This window comes from Canis lupus, chromosome 6, assembly GCF_003254725.2.
Source record: "Canis lupus dingo isolate Sandy chromosome 6, ASM325472v2, whole genome shotgun sequence".
In the NCBI taxonomy this organism is placed as follows: Eukaryota; Metazoa; Chordata; class Mammalia; order Carnivora; family Canidae; genus Canis; species Canis lupus.
Window position 1 is genome coordinate 53245611 of NC_064248.1, and position 26062 is coordinate 53271672.

The following is a 26062-nucleotide window of genomic DNA, read 5'->3' on the forward strand; positions in this document are numbered from 1 at the left end:
ACACCAAGCTCCTGAGAATTGAGAAAGAGAGTAAATAACATTTTCCTTCTTTATTATGTTGGCTGCCTTTTATGAACTACCTCGTAGAATGTGAGACAAGTACACAATCAAGTTCCAAGTAAATAACATCATTAATTCAAATGGAATAAAGTGTGAAACATGACCCAATCCAAACTATTATATATTTTTTTAAAAATTAGAATGATCTCATGTGAAAGTGACAGGAATGTGCCATAATTTAGAAATAGATGAATCATCCAGTGTTCCCAGGATAACATTTTTATGTGCTGATGAAATCTATGTAATATATCTTCTAAAAAAAATAAACCTTCTGCTCATAAAATACCTTTATTAGAATTTACTGAGTTTGGCAGAAATGGCAGCTAATGTCTGGAGTGCCTATTAAAGTGCAGGTCATTTGTTTGATAGTGATTATAGAGCGTATTATTAAAAAATGTGCATTTGCAAAATGTTAACAATTCTAGCTTTATACAGATCCACATAGAAAATAAAACTTTTAAATTGTGGAGATTATACACCCAGTAAAATATTTATTGTTACACAATGTATTGTTAACTGTGTTGACTACTCTTCAGTTAGGTGCTACATAAATGAAAAATTAACCACTGTAGAATAGAAAATAGTTTAAAGTCCTGAAGTGAGTTCCTTCGCATACAAAATAGCTTTGTCCTGGGCAATGTAATGTGGAAATACTTCAGTGAAGAAGACACCATAGTAGAATACTTGACAGCAAAACAAAACCAAGACCAGCACTAGAATTGCTAAATTAAGGAGCTACATGCAAATGTGGGCCGGTTTGAATTAATGATGTCGAAGGGCGCATGCGGAGTCTGGGGAGATGAGGAAATTTCACTGACATTGTAACTGCATCTCAGCAATCTGAGGCACAAGTGTGCTGCTGTTGTGTTGTGAAATTCGAGAGAGATAATAAACTTCCAGATTAAAATTTCTTTTCATATTTAGAGAATTAAAAAAAATTGATTGCCTTACTCACTCTGTGCTTTAGAAACCTCTCTGGTGAAATCACCCTTCAGTCTGAAATGTTACTGTATAGTGGATTACATTTTTAGTGTTAATCAGAACATTTCACTCAAACAGTAATCTCAGAATTTTTTCTCCTCATTGATTTTGTTTCTTTCTCTCTCAAAAACTCAGTGTTAGCAGACTTCCTTTTAGACTTTTGAGAAATGACGATTTCTCTCTTGTGTATTCTGGGACTGATTTTTAAAAAATAGCTACCTCGCTTAGCTGTCTGTGTTGAACACTTAAGTGGGAGCCAAAAGTACCAAATTTTCATCTTCCTGCTACTGAAGTAGCCGAAGAGATAGTGGTGAGTTAGAATCCAACAGGGAAGGAAATCTCGCTGTCCAGAAATTGCCTAGTTTTGGACGTGTCTTCCCTGTGAGGGCTTAATTAAGTTGCTGAATGTGTTTTCTGAGTTTTTGCCAGAGCACAGTACCTGAAGCACTGACCAAGGTAGCTTGGTTCTTTACTCTTAAGACAAGGTTGGGATTGAGGATTTGCGTAAGATCTTTTGCTCTGAACCTCATTCTCATAGACCTGTCTCATGGTATAAACCTCATTCACATGTGAGCTAGTTAGACAACACTGGAAGCTGAATTAACTTCCGTATAACCTCATTTTTCATTTAGAACATATCAAAACTGTAATCTGGGATCCGTGGGTGGCGCAGCGGTTTAGCCCCTGCCTTTGGCCCAGGGTGCGATCCTGGAGACCCGGGATGGAATCCCACGTCGGGCTCCCGGTGCATGGAGCCTGCTTCTCCCTCTGCCTGTGTCTCTGCCTCTCTCTCTCTGTTGACTATCATAAATTAAAAAAAAAAAAAATTACAAAACTGTAATCTAACTGTCCAATATCTTAGAGGACTTGAAAAAATGAGCATTTTCTCTTCTTAGTTCAAAAGGTGTCACCATACTGTAAAAGGGTCTTTATAATGTAAAGATCATCCAGAGTCAAGATAAAGAGTACTTGAGAAAGCATTTTCTTAGCGCCTGTTACTTGGAATTAGTTACAGGTATCCTGTTGAGGCTGGACTATGAACTATTTGAGTGCAAGGAACATATTCTAGTTCATTTATATGTGAATGTACCTGGTCCATAGTAGGCATTCAATAAACATTTGTTGAAAGAACAAAGAATGAATGGGTGAATATACATTGCTACCTCCTCCTGTATTCTCCAAGTGAATGTTGTAGTTGAGACTGTTATCGCGGAAGTACAACCTTGAAAGGTAGGGGATTGTGTATTAAACAGCTCATATCTCCTTGTGAGGAAGAATGTAGAATTTGCATTGTCCTAGAAACAGGGTCCAGAGACTTTATGGCCAATGATGCATCTAAACAAAACAATTTCTTTATCCTGGAAACATGTGAAACAGATTGTGGAAAACCTTATTCTAAGATCTTATCAAATTTGGTGTTTTGCCAAATGCTTATCATCTTTAACCATCACTTGATTGTCTTGCAAAGTAAAGATTCTCTTCTCGCTCTTTATAAAGCTTGCAGTTTGCAGTTCAAATGAAACTGATCTACTTATGCTTATCTGGCAACAGGCAAACGTCTGGTAGAAACTATATATATACATTTCCCAAAGGCAAAGCCAGGACCCCCCCCCCCTTTTTTTTCCTGCTCAAACTGCAATGAACAGAATTGAGGCCCTGGAGGAAATTATCACATTTTAGTCCTTTCAGAATCCTAGAAAGTATACTCTCTCCTTCTCTTTCAAACAAAACAGACATAAAACAACCAAGCAGCGGAAAATCATTTCCTAGGCTCACTACTGGGGTAGACATTCCCAAAAAGGATCCCAATAAATGAAGAAACCAAACTCACATCTGGCCTCTTAATGAACGTGTAAGTTGACGACAAGCTTTTTGATATAATACATTGCATAGAATCAGTGGTTGCTATTCTTCAGCCTGTCCTACAGGGAACAGCATTAGGATTACTTGCTAAAATATCAGTTGTGTGAAGCTTCTGATAAATGCCATTATAAACTACAGACATAGAGACTTAAGTGTAAAGTAAAAAGAAATTGGGATGAGAAGCGAGGTTACTATAATGTTACAAACCCAGTTAATCTTTGTTTTCCATTTATTGAAGAAAGGCCTCAGTGAGTCATTGCTTTTGCCCTATGTTAAAAACTTATATTAGGCTTTCCATAGTATGGAGAAAAATATTCCAATTTTGTTAAATAAGGAGCTTGTATTAGATTCACCATGCATGTCTAAATATTTTCTGTAATTTTATGAAATCCCTTAAAAATCTATTGTTTTCCTCTTTCATACAAATGGGCTCTAAGGTAACATTTATCTGTGATATCAGTGTCCAAGGCTAGTTGCTGGAACAGAGTGTGTAATATATTTTTGTTATTGCACTGCATCTGCAACATACCTTTTAAAAAGAAAAAGGCAAACCATGTTCCAAGGAGCTTAGAATGCAATATTGTTTTTAAAAAAGGAAATTAGTGACCAATACACATCTGATACCTTCAGATCACCTTTTTTCAAATATCATAGTGTAACAATGAGGACACAAAATTACTCGTGGAACCAAGCTTTAAGCTTCTGCTTCTACAATAGTCTTTAATCATGTAGAAAAATTATGTTAAAAATGTCCTTCTAATATTGAGTAACAGCTGTGCTTCACATTTTGCTAGTACTAGCAATTCATAAATTAAAATAACTGGCAATTTTGCACTAAATTTATGTCAGCAAATGCCTGGTCAATGTAGGATAGGATGTTAAATCATAAACATTAAAGAAGTTTTCTTAAACAAAAGACCAGCCCCATTAATTTCAATGGTTTAAACAAATGGTTAAATAAACCATTCGGTACATTGTGAGAGACTTGTATTTTTTCTCCTTAAGAAATCTGAACAGATTAGCCTTAACTCACTATTGAAATTACCCTGACTGCTAGATGATAGTCAGAGGGCAACAGTATATCTCAAAATTAGACAAGCCCCCATGTATCCCAGATACAATGCCTCACAGGTTGTGCTTTTAAGAGGCTGCTATGGATAAAAGCAGCCACTGATTTATGTGTTTATTTCTAAATGTGTGGTGTTTACTAGAAGTAATGTACTATTGTGCTCTTTTTGCACAATTCTTTGCTAACATTTATTTTTATAGGAATAATCAGTACACCTCTGATTCTATCTTTTTTGTGATTAGTAGTATAAAGGACAGTATTCCAAAAAGTTTGTACATACAAGTGGACTAATTTTGATGAAAGAGAATAAAATAGATGAGCGTGTGGAGGGTGGAGAGAAACTAATGGAAATACAGCAGAAATTACCTGCTTTGCAAAGACAAATCTTACACAAAGAACCATCCATGAGACAAATTTTGATTAACGTTGAAATCCAAAAATGAGGCAGTCTTCAGTAATTCTGGTTTAAAATGGCACATTAAATTACAGCAGAAGAGGCTTTAGGCTGACTTCAGACTTCTTCAAAGCCACATTCAATGTCAAAAATAAAGGGAGCAATTTCTATAGGGTTCTGAGGAAGTGTATGGCCCAAAATATTAGACTTAGACAAGATAGAAGTCAAGTGAAATGGCAACCAAAAATATTCTCAAACATGTTTCTGTATCTATTCCACAGAGAAAAACAAAATCAAAATTCCCATATTCTCCATAAAGATCTGACGAACACTTCTCTCAAAATTCAAGAGTTAAATAGCTCAAAATGGAGAAGCCCCTTAAAAGAACTGAAATAGAAATTATATGAATAAAATCAATATTTTCTATAATAATTAGAGTTATAAAGGTCAACATAATAAAAACATAATATGCAATTTTAATAGATCTTAAGTATTATAATATGACTAATCAAAAATTTGACAGGTAGAGAGAAACTAGGAGCAAGTATAAATTAAGCTAATATCTACCATCTCTCATAGTTGAGATGAATTGATACTGACCAAAGATGAAACATGTAGTTACAGATGGCAATTTAAATGCTCTGTTTTTCCTGGTTTCTTAGTAGTAGAGAACTTTATTTTGAAATATATTTTTGAAGCAAAGAAATATTTTTTTGAAGTTCAGCAGTCTTTTCTCTTATTTCCTATGAAAGTTTTCTTTGGAAAACTCAAGTAAATACAATGTAATCATTTTGTTTAAAATAGTAGTAATGCTTGATGCTACTTTGAAATATTTTTCTCTTTGTCTACCTCACCACTCACCCATCTAACTTTATAGCAATAGCTCACAGAGTCATTGAATAGGATCATGCCTATAATAGAGAAAGATGAAATTAAAGAAATTTTTTACTTTTTATGTGTAATTTTCTGTTGGGCTTTTTAAAATAAAACAATAAAAGATACAGCGAGTATCATGTTTACTAAACATTAATATAGTCATTCTCTTTTCAAGAGAAAAGATTTTCAAAAGGAAAAATAAAGTAAAAATATATAAAGCCATTCAGTAACACCTCAGTATCAAAGTCCCTTGCTCTTTACACCCCAAGTTGACTCATAACCTACTTTCACTTCATGATAGAGTTCATCTTAATGCACATTCTCCACGGGGATATCGTATTTTGAATTTATGCAGTTTCCTTTTTAATTTATAGATTCATATTGTTATAAAAGTTTTATCATAGTAAGATATACAAAGGATTTAAATGATATAATAAAAGGGAGCAATCTTCCATCTCACCACCTCTCCTCACTTTTAGTCCTGTTACGCAGAGCAATTCCTCTTAACTTTTATTAATTGGGATTTTCTCTCTTATTCCCCTCCTTGCCTTTTTCCTTTTTTTTTCTAGTTTTAGACATGTCTATTGATTTACTTTCATAACAGATGAGAAAATAGTTCATATATACTACTTCTTCCTTTCCTAATTTATGACCAACCTGTATAGTTTTTATCATTATTAATAGTGTCTCCACTGATCTTATCTTTAACCTCAGACAACATAATTCAAAATTTATTTGATCTTAAGTCTTGGTCAGTGTTCACACAGCACTTATGATTCCAAAAGTAGAATTTTCTTCTTCCTCTTCTTATATACTTCCATTTTTATTATGTCTGTCAAAACTATTTGACCTTTATGTTGTCAAAGTTTGTAATTCTATCATTCTGAGTTTTCTTTGCTTGTTTTATTTTTTCTAGTTCTTTTGCATATAAATTCTAGAAGCAGCTTTTCAATTTCCACAGATAAAGCACACTGGATTGGTTTGACTCTATAGATTAATTTTCTCAATGTTGTGCCCAAGATTACGTATCTGAGAAACCACCAAGGAGCCGACACCGATGCAAACACACGAGGGTTTATTTACAAGCTCAAGCTTGGGTCCAAGTATACCCAACAGAGCGGAGCAGGGACTTGGACCCCCGAGGTGGGTTCCAGCTTAGTTTTATGGGCTGGTCTAGGGGACCTCCAGAAGGGGTGGAGGAATTTCTCAAGTTCTGTTTACATTCTGATATGGGGCTTTCAAGGGCATTAAGCTCTGTTCTCATTCTGATATGGGGCTTTCAAGGGCATTAAGCTGTTTTTTTTTTTTTTTCCTGTAACTGAAGTAAGGTAAAGTTCAGCTCTTATTCACAGGGGCCTGAGATGGCTGTACTTGTGCTAACACTGAATTTAAGGTGGAATGACCTTAATTTTCTCGGCCTCCACACTCAACACTCTTTAGGATAAAGATACATACTTTTTGGTACACATACTCTTAGGAACTGAATAATTTTTTCGAAGGTTTATTTACTTATTTATTTGAGAGAGAGAGCATGAGTAGGAGGGTCGGAGGGAGAGGGAGAAAGAATGTGAAGTCAACTTGGTACTGAGTGTGGAGTCTGACCTGGGACTCAATCCCATGACCCCAAGATCATGACCTGAGCTGAAACCAAGAGTCAGATGCTTAACCATGTATGCCATCCAGGAGCCTCAGGAATTGAATAATTTTTATGCTAGGGTAGAATTTATTTATTTAATTTTCTAATTGTTTGCTGTTAGCATGAGGAGGGACAAATGATTTTGGAAATTGATCTTGTCTTGTGAACTTGCTAAATTCTCCTTGTTTGTAGATTTCCTTGGATTTTCTATGTGTATATCATACAATGTACAAATAAAAACACTTTTACTTCTTCTTCCTTTCTGATATTTGTATCTTATACATTTTTCTCTTACCTTAACACACGAGCTAGGACCTCTAGTGTAATGGTGAGTAGCAATGGTGATAGCAGAAATATTGGTCATGTTTATGACCTTGCACAGAGTACTCTCAATATTTTATCATTAAATATACTACTGGTTGTAGGCTTTTTGGTAAATATTTTAAAACTAAAATTGAAAAAAACAATTTGTTTTATTTAAGTGGGTTTGGATATTACTTTTTCCTGCATCAGTTGAGACATTTATATTATTTCTTTCATCTATGGTGAATTATACTTATTCATTTTTTAAAGGCTTAACTTAATGTTACATTCATAAAAAAATCTCTCTTGGTCTGATTGATTTATCCATTTTTTGTAGAACTGAAATTGACTGGCTAATATATTTGGGATTTTTGTGACTATGTTCATAAAACAACATGTTTCATACTTTTCTTGTAATTTCTTTGTTGGGGTTTAGTATTAGGCTTATGTGGGTCTCTATTGCAAAGAATTTTGCAAGGGTGGGAATATTTCTTTTCTAAATGTTGATAAAATTCCCCAGTAAAGACCTATTAGTCTATAATTCCTGCCTTCCTACAGGTTACTTGTATATTTTTTAGAATTCCTCTTTACCAGTAGTGTTTTTTGAGGGTGCATCTTTTTTTTTTTTTTTTTTTTTTTACTTTTTTAGTGTTTGTTCTACATTACATTACATAACATATCACAGTCTACAGGTGTTTTCACTGTACCAGTTTGAGTGAAGTATAGAAAACTTATCTCCCTTTACATTCCCTTATACATCTCTGTTCATCATATAGTTGTCTGAAATATTTCCTATAAATACATTCAAGTCACATCAGGTAGTGTTATGATTGTTTGCTTTAACCATCAAGTATAATTTAGAAAATTCAAGAAGAGAAGAGAAACCAAAAATATTTACTCATACTTTTGCTTATAGCGCTCTTGCTTCCTTTCTGGCATTGCAAGGTTCCTCTCTCACTGTTTCCCTTCTGTTTTGTGAACTTCTTCTTTTTTTTGTGTGTGTGAACTTCTTTTAACCATTCTTTTAGGACAGATGGTTCCTGGTGACAGATCCTCTTAGTTTTCCTTCATCTGAGAATTGTTGATTTTTCCTTCATTACTAAAGAATATATTTGATGGGTATAAAGATTCTGGGTTGATAGGTTTTTCTTTCAGCAGTTGAAAAATATTGTGCCACTTTCTTCTGGCTTGTGTGGTTTCTGAGGGGAATCCTCTGTTATTCACATTGCTTTTACCCTGTAAGGTGTCATTTTTCTCTAGCTGCTTTTAAAATATTTTCTTTGTCTTAGTTTTCAGAATTTGATGATGTGTCTCATCATAGGTATCTTTGAATTCATCCTCTTGAGGGTTCTCTCAGCTTCTTGAATCTTTATGTCTTTATCTCTTGCCAAATGTGCTTTCAGCCATTATTTTGTCAAGTATTTTTTCAGCCTCATCCTCTTTCTCTTCCCCCAGTACTCCAATGACACAAAATTTAGATCTTTTGTTATAGTCCCACAGATCCTTGAAGCTGTGTTATTTTTTTCTCTTGTTTAGTTGGGTAAATTCTATTCTACTTTTCCCCCCTGTTCCCTTCAACCTACTGTTGAGCCCATCCTCTGTGCTTTTTATTTCAATTGTTGTATTTGTCAGTTTCAAATTTTCCACTTGATTCTTTATATCTTCTGTTTTTTTATCTTTTTTTTTTATCTTATGTTTTCTTGTTGGATTTTCTTTGTTGAGGCTTTGAATTTTTTACTTGTTTCAAATGTATTTGTAAAAGTTCACTGAAGTTTTATTTTGTTGTTGTTGTTATTTTTTAAAATCATGACTGCCTCAAAAATCTTTGCCAGATAATTCTAACATCCTGTTATGTCACTGCTGGCATCTATTGTTTGTCTTTTTCATTCAGTTTGAGATCTGTTTCGTGTTTGGTATGAGTGATTTTTGATTAGCATCTGTACAATTTTGCACTATGTTCTGAGATTCTAAACCATATCAAAACCTTCTGTTTTACCTGGATTTCTCTAACATCACTCCAGTGGGGCCTGGAGGTGAGGATGGCACTGCCTCATTACTGCCCTGAGGACCTAGAGGTCCACATTCGGTACCGAACCATGGCTGACACTCTTGAGGTGGGAGGTTCCTTGTTAGTATGAGGCAGGCATGGAAAGTTGAGCTCCTTCTGTTGCTTCATTACCATTGGGCATAGTGAAGATCCTGATTCTACCACAAGGCCTCCTTTGACACCACCCAAGTTGTGGGGGGAACCTCATTACTGCTAGGTCCAGGTGAAAATCCAAACTCCCTATTTTACCTTCTCTGTTATCACCCTAGAAGGTGCCTCAGTGCAGCCTCACCCACTATTCAGCTTTGTTTGCATGGATGGGGTTGGGTCCTCTGTGTTTTCTGTGCTCTTTGACTGGAGGAGGGTGGTTACTGTCTTGGTAGACTGGCACTTTCCTGGTTCTTTGGCTAGAGAAAACATTCTCTGTTGTGGCTTTTTTTGTCTATACCTGTTGGTGTTTCCAGGCTGTTGGTTTCTTTAGCCCTAAATCTAGGACATAGGAGACAAAAAAATAAATTAAAATAAAAAAAAACCACCCAAGAAACTCACTAGTATTTTATTCTTGAGTCCTGAAGTTTCAGTTGGTCTGCCCTCTTTTCTTTACCTTTCTTAGTCCCCTTCTACTTAAAGTCCAGGATTTTTTTTAAAGATTTTATTTATTTATTCATGAGAGACAGAAAGGCAGAGACAGAAGCAGGCTCCATGCAGGATGCCTGATGTGGGACTCACCCTGAGGCATCACACCCTGAGCCAAAGGCAGACGCTCAACCACTGAGCCACCCAGGGGTTTCTTGTCCGGGATTTTAAATTGTACTTAGTGAGAATAATATGTAAAAGTAGACCTACTCCATTTTCCCAGATGTTTAACCATCCAATTAATTTTTTAATTTCAAGTTTTATATCCTCTTGTTTTAAAATGTCCATTTCATCCACTTTTGTAGACTCAGTTTCTGTGTTCAAATTCTCCTACTCTTTGTCCACTGTTCATGTGTTCTTCTAACATATTTATGATAGCTATTTTAGTGTTTCTGTCTACTAATTCCAACATCTAAGTCTATTTCTATGACTGTTTTTTTCTGTTGACTAACATTTGCTTTATCTTGCTTCTTCCCATAGCTCTTATTTGTTTATTGTGTGCCAACACAATATTTTTTAAAACCTTACAAACTGAAGAAAATGTTGCTGCTCAAGTGGGAACTTAGTGACTAGGCAACTGGTATAAGAAAATGATCACTTCAATCCAAATGGTAGTTGAAGTAGCTTGAGGTTAGGTTACAGCTTTAGTTAGTTTCAAATTACCTCTTATTTCAAATATTTTCAGGGTGAGGGCTTTCTGCATACATTGCAATCTCTTCCCTCTTGCAAGATCTAAGAACTGTGAGAGCTCTTTTTGCTTTCTAGCCAAAACTTTTGTCTTCCATGATACCCCAGCCAAGCACTCTACAAAAGTCCTGTGTGGAAAAAAAAAAATCCACAAGCAGAGAGAATTAGCTACATGTTTGGGGATCCTGTAGATCTAATATGTCAGCCAGGACACAATGTTATTGAATCTCTTGCTTCTCCTTACCTCAGATAGGGGCCTCTGCCTTTTGGCAGGCCTGATTTTTAGCTTGCGTATACCCAGACTTGGCAGAGCATCCAAAGAGGAAAGTAGCAGATGATTCCTATTTACTTAGAAATATCTTTTCCTTCAGATGGAGTTTTTTTAGGCTTCTTTATGTCCACATTTATCCAACAGTGTTAAAAAAAACAGATAACTTGGTTTTTGTATTTTCTCAAATTATAGTAGGAGTAACATAGCAGGTGTGTTGCAAATTTCTGTATCAAAGCTGGATGCTCTAACATGTTTTAGGAGCTTAGTGAATGAAGTCTTTTATACAATTTGCTTATAAATGACTTCTAAAAGTTAAAAACCAATAAATTGTACTTGTATTATTATGGCTATGTAACAATTGTTTACTGAAGAGCTAAGTATGTACTAGGATCTTCTTCTCCCATGATTTAGTATTCCACCCACTTTTACACTCATGAAGAATATTCCTAGGGTCAAGTTCCATGAGCTTTTATACTCCACAAAGTTCTACCATATTTTCAACTTCCCTCTTATGTTGCATGATACATCCAATTAATTTTTCCTAATCCTTTCACTCCTGTCAGCTTTCTAGTTTAGTAGTTAAGCTATAATTCTGGAATTTTCAGTGCTTTTCTGAAATATTTAACAGTCTGACATTGAATACAGTAGGTTTGTTGGAATATATATTCAAATTCCAGGATGCTTTCCTGTATGTGTTTGGTATTTCTTCCTTTTCAAGTAAGGCAGCTTTTATTTTATTAAGGCAATATCTTCCAGATACAACTAGGAACACTAATTAGAATACCTTCTAAGTATTCTTCTATGCTTCAAAATATCTCTTTTTTCCCATGGAGAGGATTCTCTCTCTGTTAATCACTATTTGAGTTTTTATTTTTTGCATAAAATTTTCCCTAATGTTGCATATTCTTCATTTAACTAAAAGACTACCACAAGTCTGACCGTGGACACTGTGGGGCTTGGCAGACACCCCTTACTACGAGTGGGCAAAGAGCTGGCAGGTAAGTTTACAGATCCCTAAATACAAAATATGCATCACTTAATCCTGGGTGCGATCTCTCATATTAGTTACCTTAGTTCTTCTTGCAAAAGATGGTTCAGTTTATTTGAAAAGCATTACTTGAATTTTTTGCCATTTTGTTTTTCTTCATGTGGGCTAAATCCTTCATGCCAGCTGTGTACAGATATAGGAGGGAGACAAGGAAATCAACTGTTTCTTCTACAGACTTTTAATTATTTCCTATTCCTAGTGTTTTAGGTATAGGATTTCCAACTTGCAAGGCCTACTGAGTTTCTGTAGAGAAAAATCTGTTTTAACCTTTGCTGAAAATTTTATAAAGTGTCCTTCACTTTATCCTCATTTTGCCTTATTAGTCAACAGTCCTCAATATGCTTTATGTCATTGTTGTTTGTTTTTTCAGAAGAAATAGTCCTATAGAGCAACTAGATTGATGCATACTTCCTTTACTCCCATTGTTTTTTGGTTTATGCCTTTATATATCCCTTTTGCTTTACTTGAAGTCATGTATGAAGAGAGATAGAAGAGAAACATATATTTACTCTGCCATTTGAAAAATATTTCTTGTTTTTAAAATTCCTCTATATTAAATAATAAAATTAGATTGTAATGATATAGTTTCATCTTGGCTGCAGTCATGTACTACTCTTCATGGAAAGTGAGGAGAAAAAAAACCTTCAGAGACCTTTCTAACTAAAGAACTTATGCTATGTAAAAAGTTTCATCCATTTGTTACAACTATGGGAAACAAAATGAAATTTGCTTGAATGGTGTCTTCTCTTTTCATTTAAAAAAGTATTTTAATGTACTAGACATGAAAAATATACCTTGTGAAATGTACCTTATGAAAAAAAAATTTAAAAGAAACACTTAGATGGAATTAGTGGTATTATCCTAAATCAAGTATATACTCATTTCTTTAATTAAAATTAATATTGTACCAAAGAGCTAGAGACCATTAGAGGCTGGTAAATTATTCAGTGCCCAGCTGAGTCTGCTGAGATGGAAATATGAAAGAGAAAGACAAATTAGTAAATAGAATTTTCTAATTACTATCTTCATTATGCATTTTTGCTATAAGATCATGACTTATGGTCTTTTCAGGTCTATGTAAGAAAATAAGACATGTCAGCAGCCTTAAAAAACAAAGGCTATGTCATATTTCAAAAACAAAGAAGTCTATGAGTAGGAAGTTTCTAGGCTTGGTGAATTCTATAGGCCATTAAAGTCTTTAAGAACTCCTATTCTTTCCATCTTTCCAATCTGTCTTCTTCAGCATATAAGCTTATCTTCCCTCATGGGGAAAAGTTTCTGTCATCACATCACTGACAATGGCCAGTAGAAGATGAGCTATTTGTTGTGCAGCACATTTGGTTTCCTAATCTAGCTTTTCAACATTCATGAATAAGAGAAATGGAAAGGGCACGTGTCAGAGTGTGAGTGAGAAGCTTGAGACAAGCATCCCTATTCTCATATGTGTATGGGAATGTGCAGTATTAACAAGGAGAAACATTTTTTTTTCTTTGTACACAGAACAGCCATCTGCGCACCTGGGCATTGAAGGCTCCAGAGAGGTCTCTGCCATCTTTGGTCTTTCAAGAATGTTTAAGGCATCAGCAATGACTGCTTCTTGATGTAGAGTAAGATATTCAGGTCCGAGTAGGAAATAGGGCATAATGAATAAAACTAATGTGTGAATACTAGAACAAGAAGTGAAGAATCTTAATGCTAACAATATATCAGAGGCATTGGCAACAGGCAGCACTAGATGTTCATGAAAGCAAAGGGAAGAAAATGGCAGATGTCACACAAAAAGGCTGATGGCTCACTTTTGAGTAGATGTGAAGAAGGATTTCAAGATTTCTTCTTGTGAGAACTGAGGTCTGAATTACAAGTGAAATGGAGGTCATACCCATCATAAAGATGAGGAAATCTCTGGTATCTTGTATCTCCTGGGTGAAGATTTTTCTTTCTCCCTTTTGTGAATTTTTATCAATATACTTTTACATGGACCATGTAGCAGAATGAATACCTAATCAGTTTTTACACATTTTTTGTATTATTAAGTAGTTTGTAATTTCAGTTTTATTTTTATTTTTTAAAGATTTTATTTAGTTAGTTATTTTTAGAGAGAGAGAATGAGTGCAAGTGAGAGGAGGGGCAGAAGGAAAGAGAGAGAATCTCAAGCAGACTCTGCATGGAGCATGGTGCCCGATACAGAACTTGATCTTACCACTCTGAGATCATGACCTGAGCCGAAACCAAGAGTTGATCCTTAATGGACTGAGCCATGCAGGCACCCCTCGTAATGTCAGGTTTAAATAGGAAGTTTTAAGTAATGAGGGACCAGGTAGCTGGAGATGAGGACATGAACAGCCTCAGCTTGTAGATAAAACAAAGTGGATATGACTTAGGGACAAACAGGGCTAGGCAGGACTAGGTAGGGGGCCACGGAATTAAGCTCATAGAAATCCCCAAAATGCTGAGGTGTAAGGAAACCAGAGATAAGGGAGCAAGCCAGACCACTCTGCCCTAAGGTGTTGGTGGGGAGAGTGTCTTGTTACAACAGCTACTTGTGACCAACAAAGAATAACCAGACCCCAAAGAAGAAGTAAGCCATTAAAGATGTTATCAATAGTCCTTACTCAATGGTGATGTCAATAGATAATGTTAAAAGGATTTAGGTTCCCTGATTAGGCTCTCAATAAAAGACCAACCCTGCAAGCCCTCAATGGCAACCCTGTTGGGACCCCCTCACTCCTCAGAGCTTTCTCTTATCTTTACTTAATAAATTCCTATCACTTTACTCACTGTTCTGGGTCCGCGAGATTCATTCTTCCACTCTGTGAGACAAGAACCAACTCTCCCATATCAGATAGGCCAAAAAAAGATGGAGGGGTATGAATTTCCCCACTTACGGTGTTCTGTCTTCTATGGAAATGGTCTTAGTGAAAAGGGTGGGGCCTCAGTAGCCTTGTCTACACTCCTTGTTCCTATACTCCTTGATATGCAAGGATAGATAATTGACCCATACTTGAAACCCAAAGGCAGAGAAACGGAATCTGAAAGTCATTGGGATTGAATCATATTAATGCCAGTGCCAAGTGACAGACTAAGCATCTGCTTAAAGTACCAGCAATGCAGAGGTAGTGAAAAAATGGAAAAATGTGTGATATTGCAAATCAAAGTCAATCAAAATATTAAATATTTGAAATTTTTATATTTCCAAAAATTAAGGTAGTAACAAGAAAAATGAGAATTTTATTGAGCTTCTTTAAGCTCTGTTACTGATAAGGATCTATGGGTCAATACATAGATGTGTAGTAAAACTATATAAGTTTTAAATTATATATAGGGAAGGCAGTGCCTTATATTTTTTAGAGCTTTAAGTCCCCACAGCCATCGTGATCCCTCTACTTTGTATGAGATCATTCTTTTTCCTTTGATTTTTTGAGCTCAACAAGCATTCTTTGAAAAATCAAAGTTTCTTTTTGTTAAGGTCCCAGAGTGCAGTTATTTAGACTATGAAATTAAAAGTAAGGAAACATAGATATACTTGTTCGATGTCCTACAGTTTACAAAGTGCTTTCATACCACTTATTTTAAAATCCTATCAGGAATCTCAGGAGAGGGGATCCCTGGGTGGCGCAGCGGTTTAGCGCCTGCCTTTGGTCCAGGGCGCGATCCTGGAAACCTGGGATCGAATCCCACGTCGGGCTCCCGGTGCATGGAGCCTGCTTCTCCCTCTGCCTATGTCTCTGCCTCTCTCTCTCTCCCCCATCCTCTCTCTCTGTGTGACTATCATAAATAAATAAAAATTTAATAAATAAAAAAAAATTTAAAAAAAGGAATCTCAGGAGATACAGATATTATTATTAACTTTGCTGTACAGATGAATTAAATGGATACTTTAAATACCAGTAATCACATGACTAATAAACTATAGAGCCTATGGTATAAAACTTGTCCCTTATTCTCTCTTGTCACATTAAACCAGCTGGCTTGAGAAATGGATTAAAAGTAAAGAATATAGATACATAAAGGAAAAAAAGATATGCATACTGGAGTCCAATTCAGATGAAGCTAAAAATCTGATATTGTAATTAAGTTAATTGGAGTTCATTGCTGTTCGCAACCAAAAGAATTTCTGAAAATAAAATAAAATAAAATAAAATAATAAAATAAAATAAAATAAAATAAATTAAAATAATGCTAAATAGATCTAATGAACAGTTTTTTGGTAAACTTGCATCTAATATTTATTAACATGTTTCTCAACAACAGAGAGTATCCAGAATGATGCCAATATAATACTTTAGTAATGCTAAACATTACATAAATTTTGGTGTTGGAACCCACAAGCCCAGCTGGTGTTTGCTTGTCTCAGGAGAAGGTTTTGATAGAGGAATGAGAAATACTTTGAGAGGTGCATATATGATTGGTGGTGAGAATGGGCCTCCATATCTTCAATTTACATAACACAGCCTGTTGGTTGTTTTGTGATTTTAAATAACAGACCTCATCTAATGCGTATAATATTTGTTGACTTTATTTTTTAAAGATTTATTTAAAAATAAAAATTAAAAAATAAAGACTTATTTATTTATTTGAGAGAGATAATGTGTGGTGGAGGTGCAGAGGAGAAAGAGTCTTATGCAGACCGCAGGCTGACTGTGGAGCCCGACTCCAGGCTCAATCTCATGACTCTGGGATCATGACTGAGCGGAAACCAAGAGTAGTAGGATGCTTAACTAATTGTGCCATCCAGGTGCCCCTAGGCATTATATTTTGGCAAATGTACCAATGTTTCATTTTTTTTTTAATTACAAATTATTCAATGTTCCTCTACATTCTCTCTCAGCACTGCACTACAACCGCAAACCCATAAACAAATTGACTGTTTTGACTGGAGGGGTAAGAGTGAGGTAGGTAGGCAACTGTAAGTGAGAATAAGAGATATAAAAAATCAGTAGTCCCATTTGGTCATGTCTGTTCCATCTAAGCGACTACAAACAGCCGTTCCAAAAGGTAAAACCTAATTTGTGGAGAGTTTGCCTTCCTCTGTATCTGGGATGCCTCCTTTAATTTTCAGTAACCTCATTTGCAAGAATTGAGTATCACACCTTTTCTTATATCATCCAAAACATAATATAGTGGAAACACATCACAAATAACCCTAAATAATTATTACCTTCTTCTTTCTTCCTAGGAAACCTCTTCCTGCTGCTAATAATGCAAACTGCTTCTGATTTATAGCTTCAAATACTTTAGGTAATACCAATAACTTTAGGGTCAGTAGTGCCTGCAGAGCATAGCCTTGTTAATCAGTCAAAATGATTTCATGTGTTTTCTTAGAAGCATCAGAAAGGGCAAAGGATTTATGGGTGATATCATTTTATGTGCCACTGTGGTGTACAATATTGTCATCATGTGTTAAAACCAGCAATGGTCTTCATTGATTTTAATCATAGTCATAACCACCTCATTCTCTCCGGGGGCCCCTCCCCATAAAAAAGATAAAAGAAATCTGAAGACATTTTATATGACAACTTAAAATACTTTTAGTCATTATAACTTTTTAAATGCTTTCATAGTCAGCCAAGATAAAGTGCCACTTCTCACAGATCATATGTCTTTCTCACTAAAATTCCAACTAGAGACACTTAAGGCTATTGAAATGAGAGCATTTTAAATGTGGACGGGGCTTAATAAATAACCACCTCTGAAGAGACTTATTTGCCTCATTTTTCCAGGAGTATTTTGTTTGTGTAATTTTATTCAAGAAAGAGCTTACATTTTACATGGTGATTCATTCACACATCAAAAATTCAATAAAAATCTTATAGCCAAAAAGATAGACTTACAGCAAAGGAGCAAAAGAAAGATAAGCTTAAATTGAAACATGTCAGAGTAGATCAGCTGCCCTTCCATCACCCTTCCAGTGAGCCAGATTCGCCTCTCTGGTAAGGTTGCTTTAGGAAAGGAGAAAGGCCCTCATCTACAGTTGTCTCAGTATAAGGGGAAGGCATTAATTAATTCATTTAACCAATCAATCATTTGTTCTTTTCACTCTTTCAACATTTAGCCAAACAAATATTCTATGGGATCACATCTGCATGCCTAGCACAGTATTAAGGTAAGATGCCAGAGGCTTCCATTCCAAGATTTTATGGCCTACTGGGGAAGATAGATACAAAAAATAGCAACTTAATATCTGCAAATGACTAGTACCCCAGAAGAGGTAGTGGTTACCTCTGCTGGTGATTAGTAGGTGGTAACAGGATCAGGTTTCACAGTAAAGCCTTTCCAGGGAAAGTTGTATTATTTACTGCAATATTCTCAGCCCCTGGCCTACCATCAAGTACATAGCAGGCAATTGTAGTTGCCAGAGGTACAATAGCTTTCTGCCTCACAGAGATTCCTTTGGTAGTCAAGTCATACAATTCTCCTACCTTAACTTCCACCATCTACTACTTCTTTCTTAGCTGAGTGATCCAAATGAATAAACATTTTACTCCTATTGGGCTGATCATAATACACTATTCACTGCTTAGTTCAAGAAGCACATGACCCAAGTTGGATAAACTAGGATTCTTCTCTGTTACTCACTTATTCTTTTTTAACTTTAGTTGGAAGAAGAAAGCCTTTCCTTTGGATTCTCACAGCTCATACCTAGCACCTAACAGAGATATATATTTAGTGGATTCTCAATATGTATTTGTTGAAAAAATGATTATATGGTGAGGAAGCTGTTAGAGGGTGAATGTGGAACTTCACGTAATTCATTTCACCACCTCATGAAGAAGCCCATTCTAGGAAAAGGATGTTGAGAGATAGAGAAGGAAAGAGAGAGAGAGAGAGAGTCTCAAAGGCACCTATAAGGCCAGGTCTGTCATCTTCAATACCCTCTCAACTTCTTGCCTCCCCCACTAACATGTTTCAATAAACTAATTCAAGTTATTGGCATCTGGGAGAGTCCTAACATATTATTCAATAACTTGTTGAAAAATTGGCTGATGATCGGATGAATTAATTAATGAACAGATGAAGCCTATCTCTGCAGAGGGCACAGTGACCCCAAAACAAGCAGGTAGGTGTGCCATAGTATGGCATGCTAAATATGGTATTTTAGCTATAGCAGATTTTCACCTTCTATGTGTATTGCAGGAGCTAGAAAGGAATAAATAATACTTCCCAAACTTCCTTGAAGCTAGAAGTCTGTTTATGAGTTAGATTTCAGTCAATGAATGACATACAGGCATGTGAGGTTTAAAAAGTGTGTGATTAAAAAATAAATAAATAAATAAATTTGTTTATTATAAATAAATTAATTATTTTTTTAAAAAGTGTGTGATTGGGCATGTTGTTGCTTCTCTTTGTCCTGGTAGTTAGGTGGGGAGAAATACATGCTCTGATTTTCTGAGTCTGGTCATAAGCTTTCTGGGTGTGAGACAGCCATGGTGATGCAGGAGTAGTAGGTGGTTCCTTAAACTGACTCACAGGTGCAAGTGGGACACACTTACAATTCTGCAGTCTGATGGGTTCTCCTGAATTTCTCTCCTCTGGTCATTCCTACTGTTGCAAACTGCAAACTGAGTTCCTTTCTGTTAAAACATCTAGAAACTACATTAAAAATTCAGACTGATGGGCATAATATAAACAGGGATTATAAAAGGTCATGTGAGTTTCTGGAGGTGGGGAGGCAACATCATTCCCCAGGGGACATTTGGCAACATGTGGAGACTTGGTTTTTGGTTTTTTTTGTTTGTTTGTTTTTTTGTTTTTTTTTTCCATTAATCAGGAGAGGCTACTAGTATCTGGCATCTAAGGAGTAAAGATGAAGGATACTGTTAAGTATCCTATAATGCACAAGATGCAGGCCACACAATAAAATTATCCTGCACTAAATATCAATATAGTAAGGTTGAGAAATCCTGGACAAAAGTAGAATTTCAACAGGTTGTAGTTAGAGGCTTTTTATTATATAGCAGGACCAGATCCTAAAAAGTCACATATGGTATTCAAGAGTGTGAAAGATCTCTTTCCGACATCTTCCTGTTGGCCTTTTACCAAGTTTGGGAGGCTGAAAGCTCTAAATTTTTGCATTTTAGTGTGTAAAACTGAAAAGATTGCACTATCATGAATTTTTGCTATAAAGACTAGTTCCATAGAATTTTTCTCAGCCTTGAGACCAGTAACAGCCATTCACCTTAGTAAAAACTGCTTATAGGTGTTACATATTACAGTCTAATCATTGCATGGCGACAAATGTCTCTAATCTGGAAGACCTATGGAGAAAGTTCATATATACTATCACTTTGGGAGTTGTTTGGAATTGTTATAGACATTTAGTAAACAATCTATGAAAGGACATTAATTTTAGCTCTTATCACGTGGGTACAATTTCTGAAAAGTAAGTGGTTTAAAGCATACAAAACTAACAAAAACAAAAAATAGAAGACAGCATAAAATACCTCCTACGTATTTATATTTTTTAGTGAACAGAGATGAGCAAAATCTTGACAGAATATGAGACCGTCCTGATTGTTTATCATGGAAATAATTCAAGGGTTAAAAGATAGCTTCCCTTTGATAATCTGCAATCTCTGATCCTACTAAGGGGAATACAGAATGATGCCAGCAGAGAAGAAACAGGACAGTTGGGATCAAGAGATTTAAGAAGCAACAAATAACAAATAAAAAATAAATTAAAAATAAAACAAAAGAGCATATCAAAAGTGAACTCTTAAATATTCATTTTGAATGACTGAGTTCACAGTGCTTTTCTGTGTGGTGCAGATGGCTCAGGGATTCAGGGCAAACAAAGCAACAATTTCTGTATACTCGCAGCTACTCAGCCATAATAGCCAGAGGCCCCAAACTCCAGGGCTTTGAGATGATTCAACCAAGTCCCTTTACCTGCCAAATTCCACTGGATCTATGCAGCCTCCATCATAATAACAAGGGTGAAAGGATAGAAGAAAACCTGAGCTGTCTTTGCTTTAACATCCACATAACATTTATCACTGGGGAATGACCTTTAAATTCCAATTACAGGTTCATTTATGATGGAAAAATGTTTTTGAAGGAGAGAAGAGACATACAAAATTTCTTAGTTTGATCCAAAATTCAAATTAAAAAAAATTAGACAACTGGAAGATTGTACACATTTTAATCAAGCTGAAATTGTTAACTGATTACAGGGAATGGTCTGAGATGTTTAACTCTAAGAAGCAACCTGTTTCTTTGTTAGACACAGGGGTATGACCTCATCACACAGAGCTTATTCTCTGCATAATGGCTTGGAGAAAAGAAAGAGGTAAACTGCATCATCTTTCTGCCTGTCTTAGTGTCAGGGGAGAGCTAATACTCATATGGTATAATAAAAAAACAGTATTAAACTGCATCTTTGAACAATCAAAAACAATACACAAAATGGAATTCAAATAAAAGACTAACAGCATTTTCTGTAACAGGAGATAACTTTACCATTTACAATATATTAGAATGGTACATCAGACTTTTTATTTCACAGGGGTTTTATTGAGTGCCTATCATGTGCCATGCACTGTTAGGTGCTCCAGAAACATGCAGAAGTTAGTAAGAGAATGCCTTTGTTCCAAGTCTAATAGATAAGACCAAATCAGAAACAATACAGCAGTCCCCCTCTTATCTGCAGGAGTATGTTCCAAGACTTCTAGTGGATGCCTGAACCACAATTAGTACTGAACCCAATATATTCTATGTTTTTCCTATATATACATATCTATGATAAAATTTAATTTATAGGCACAATAAGAGATTAACAATAATCAAATAATGCAATTATAACAATATGTTCTAATAAAAGCTGTGTGAATGTGGTATCTCAAAATATACTGTATTCACCTTCCTTCTTATGATGATGTGAGATGATAAAGTGCTTAAGTGATGAGATGAAGTGAGGTGAATGATCCAGGCATTAGGATGTAGAGTTAGGCCACTTTGACCTTCTGACCACATGTCAGAAGGAGGAGCATTTGCTCCCAGACCACATTTGACTGCAGATAACTGAAACCACGAAAAGTGAAACCATGGGTAAGAAGAGACTACTGTCTAATAAAAGTCTGTAGGCAGCATATATTGAAGAGTTTCAAGCAAAATTTCAGAGACCATAATGCCATGAGTTGAAAGATGTCAGGGAAGGTTTGATGGAGCGGGAGATATGAAAGGAATCTTGAAGAACTGTAAGAATTTGAACTGACAGAAATGAAGAGAACGTTTTGTTGAAAGAAGTCAGTAATACCAAAAGAAGCCAAAAAAGCAGATGGGTGTGTGCATGAATCAGTATATAGTGTGGTTTACTTGGAACTAATGAAATATGTAGGGACCTCATACAAAATATGTCTGGAAGGATTAAATCAAAGACACATGGACTTCTAGAGCTATGGCAAACTTTAGGAAACTATAGTTTAACTTTTTCATCCTACAGTTGAGATAGCAAAGACTTAGAAAAGATGAAATTATTTATGCAAGGTGATATGCCAGGGAGATGATACAAAATGGATTTGTGTCTCCTAAATGTCTACTCCCATTTTTGTTTCTTCTTTTTTTTTTTTTTTTCTTTCCCTCTGATTTTTGTTTCTGTGCCAACTACAGGGTAATCTGGGTATCTGGATGTTCTTAAATACTGAGATAAGAAGGTTGTACTAATTACTTTCATTTGGTAAATCTTAAAGAGACACTAAAGATCTTTGATAATAGAAATGACATCATTGAGGATGAATCTGGGGAAATAGAGAAAGGAGATCAGAAGAAACGTTTTGTAGAGATGAAAAGAACAGATTAAAAAACAAAAACCCAAGATAACTTTTCACAGGTCTACTTAGCCTGTGCATAGACATAAAAATCACCTTTTATATATGTCTTTAATTTAGCTTTAACCAGCCTTAAGCATAGCTTTAAGAGTATGCATTGGTATACGTTTTGCAGAAATCAAAGATATTTAAATAGACAATGCATAACCCAATTGGTTATGAAGGTTTTGCTTGAATATATCACAGTTTTCGTAATTCCTGATTTAGTCATAAGCATATAAAAACCTTGGGTAAACAAATTACCCAAGAGAATTATGGGAGAACTCCAGCATTTATTAAACAGTCATATTTTATAAACTGTAGAATATGGTTTTGGGAATAGAAAACGGTATTTTTATTGTAGTTTTAAAATAATCTTTATTGTGAATTCATAATATTCTCCAAAGCCTAATAACACACATTGTATATATGTACAAATACATAAAATACATGCAACTTGTCTCTAATTTAAATAGCAATGAGAGAAATGTATTACTTACTTTGAATTAGCCCTAAATTAAAACTGGAACAGTTAAGTACAATAATTTCAGTCTAGGGCAAAATCATACTCAAATATAAGTTAATATCTACTTTGATTTTAGTCTCAAAAATCAATCATCATATTTTTCTGGTCTTACACAGAAACAAATAAGTCAATGTTTCATGTGAAACTTTTTTCACCAGAAACCCCTGAGAAAGTTCTCTTCATTCACATACCAAGCTCAATTACTGATATTCATGTCTTTCTTCTATTTTGAACATGTAATATATAAGGAAATATATTAATAAGCATTTATTTTAGATATAACTGAAATGAACTTAAAAGATTTGAAAAACTTTTAGACCATGACTTAAGTAAGGAATTTTAAGGCAAGAGTAAAAGTATTCATCATCTTAATAATAGATGCCATGTATTAAGTACTTACTAAAGCAAGTGCTTTGCATGCATTTTCTCATTTAGTCCTTTGAACGTCCTGTGAAGTACATATGGTTATTGCCTCATTGAAAAAGCTAAGTTGCTCAGAGTCATACATGTTGTAACCAGGTTTCATCTGGCTTCAGGCTCATCCTCCATTTAAACATTGCCACACTGCCTTCCATCAAAATGTTAAAATCAAGGATAGTTCAGTGGCAGGAAGAGGAAACACATTCAAGACAACTTGGGTAGAGGGAACTTCTGGAAGGAGATGAGGAAACTTTGTGGTAAGACCCAACGGTGAGAAAGATCATTGAATGTTTAAAGAAGGAAAATGGAATGGGAAAAGATTGCAGGGAGGAGCATGTGAAAAGCCTGGAGATAGGGGGTGGCTACATCAGGGAAGGCCTTGTCAGTCATGTATTCACAACACACATTTGGTGGGGAATCAGGCACATAGCATAGGGCTTAAGAACAGAGACTCTCCAAGCAGGTCTAGATTCAAAACACAGCTCCACTCTCAGCTGGTGTATGATCTTGGATAGTTGCTTAATTGTGTAAGCAATTGTTTCTTCTGTAAAATGGACACAGGGCAGTTTTCTTAAAGCTCGTGTGATGAAAAAAAAAAAAAAAAAAAAAGCTTGTGTGATGATTAAGGTAACACATATAATGCACTTATCATGAGACACACATAAGATCTTCTTTTTATTAATACTTTTTTTTTTTAAGATTTTACTTATTTATTCATGAGAGAAAGAGAGAGAGAGAGAGGCAAAGACAGGCAGAGGGAGAAGCAGGCTCCATGCAGGGAGCCCAACGTGGGACTCGATCCCAGTCCCCAGGATCACGCCATGGGGTGAAGGTGGCGCTAAACCACTGAGCCACCCAGGCTTCTCACATAAGATATTCTTATAAAATGTTACTGATTGTTATCTGTAGTCTTTTTATTATGCATGATCATTATACTTGATCTCTCAATAGACCCTCTAAAAGAAACTTGCACTAGGAAACTGGTGTCAGCACCATCAAACATTTCTTCTATAGGAACTCCCCTATGTCATTATTCATGCTGTTTTTCGTTTTCATTCAACCAATATGAATTTACTGAACATGCACTATGTTTCAGATAGTGTGCTGGGTATTATGGATGCACAGATAATTAAAATAGGTTTCCTAACCTATTTTAGGAGAAGCTTGCATGATAAAGGGTAGAAGAAAATGATGGCTGCTATGTGGTAATATTTTCTATCAGGGGAAGGGAAAAGCAAAATGTTTGCTGGGCACTTATCACATTCCAAGCAGGGTACCATATACTTCTGTGTATTATTATCAGATCTTAGTCTTTATCAGAACTTGGTAAGTAGAGTTTTTTTTTTTTTTCCTTTCCTTCTAATAATAGAGAAGGAAAACAAGCTCAGAATAGTCAAATAGCTTGCTCAAGTTGACGCATTTACTAAAATGGCAATTTGCCATTCAGGCTCTCACTCTGAATCCAGGCAAGCTCTTTGCACCTATAATTCTTCCTTTCCAAGTCTCCAAACTGTACTGGTTTTACCTTAATAAAAAAGGACCAAAGTGAGTTTTGCGTTTAGCAACAGGAATTCATTGAGAATCTTGATGAAAACAGTTTAGTAAAGTGAAGGAAGATACTAACAAAGGACAGAATAGAGACAGTGGTTTGGAAGATACAAGGAGAAAGGGATTGTTTTAAGCTGTATTTTATTAGATCTTTCTATAGCAATGAACACTAATCTCTTCTCCCTTTTTTAGAGCATTTTCTTTCTTTGGTCACTATGTTCCAGACTCAGGGCTCCTCCTTTGCTGGAACCCTGAATCTAGTTCCAGTAAGGTAACCCTGAGCCATATATGAGATTTCATTTAATCTTCCAAGCAATATTTGAGATGGTTGTCATTGTTCCCATTTTACTGATGGGGGAAAAATAAAAACAAAACTGAAGTTCAGAGGAGGTAATTTAGCTACCAAGTCATAGAGGTAATAAATGATTGGTGTGGGATTAAGACAGGGGTCATTCTGACAGCAAAGGTCAAACATGCTTCCTACCACATCTGACCTTTTCAGGAGCTCATAAGGCATGAGATTAAACATGGGCCTTTTACCTGAGAGTTTCAAGACTCAGGTTCACTACCCTCCTCTCCATTTTACCTAAGTTATGGAAGGTTAATCCTCAATTGGACCAGTCTAAATATTAGGGGAGGCCAGATTTAAATAGCCAGCAGTTTGTCCCCATTAAAGTTTAGTCCAAGCTTCCAGGATTCTGCACATTCCCAACTCTTGAAAGGCAAATGAAAAAGACACCAAAAAAAAAAAAAAAAAGGAAACAAAAGACACCAATATGCACATTGCTCAACTGCTTGAGTAGAGATCATTGATAAATCTGCCACATATTGTAAATCTGACTGTAAGCTGTTCAAAGTTACTCTTGAAGTAACAAAGTTTTATCTTGAACATAAG

At 35.5% G+C, this 26062-nt stretch overlaps 1 long non-coding RNA gene across 1 annotated transcript in view; it reads left to right on the forward strand.

Moving 5' to 3' along the window:
- Positions 1–26062, forward strand: part of LOC112640808 (uncharacterized) — a 481961-nt gene that overhangs the window by 235686 nt on the left and 220213 nt on the right. The window contains exons 9-11 of the long non-coding RNA XR_007411443.1: positions 17048–17109; positions 17924–17974; positions 23736–23876. This is a non-coding gene — a long non-coding RNA (uncharacterized LOC112640808). The remainder of the gene's footprint in view (positions 1–17047; positions 17110–17923; positions 17975–23735; positions 23877–26062) is intronic.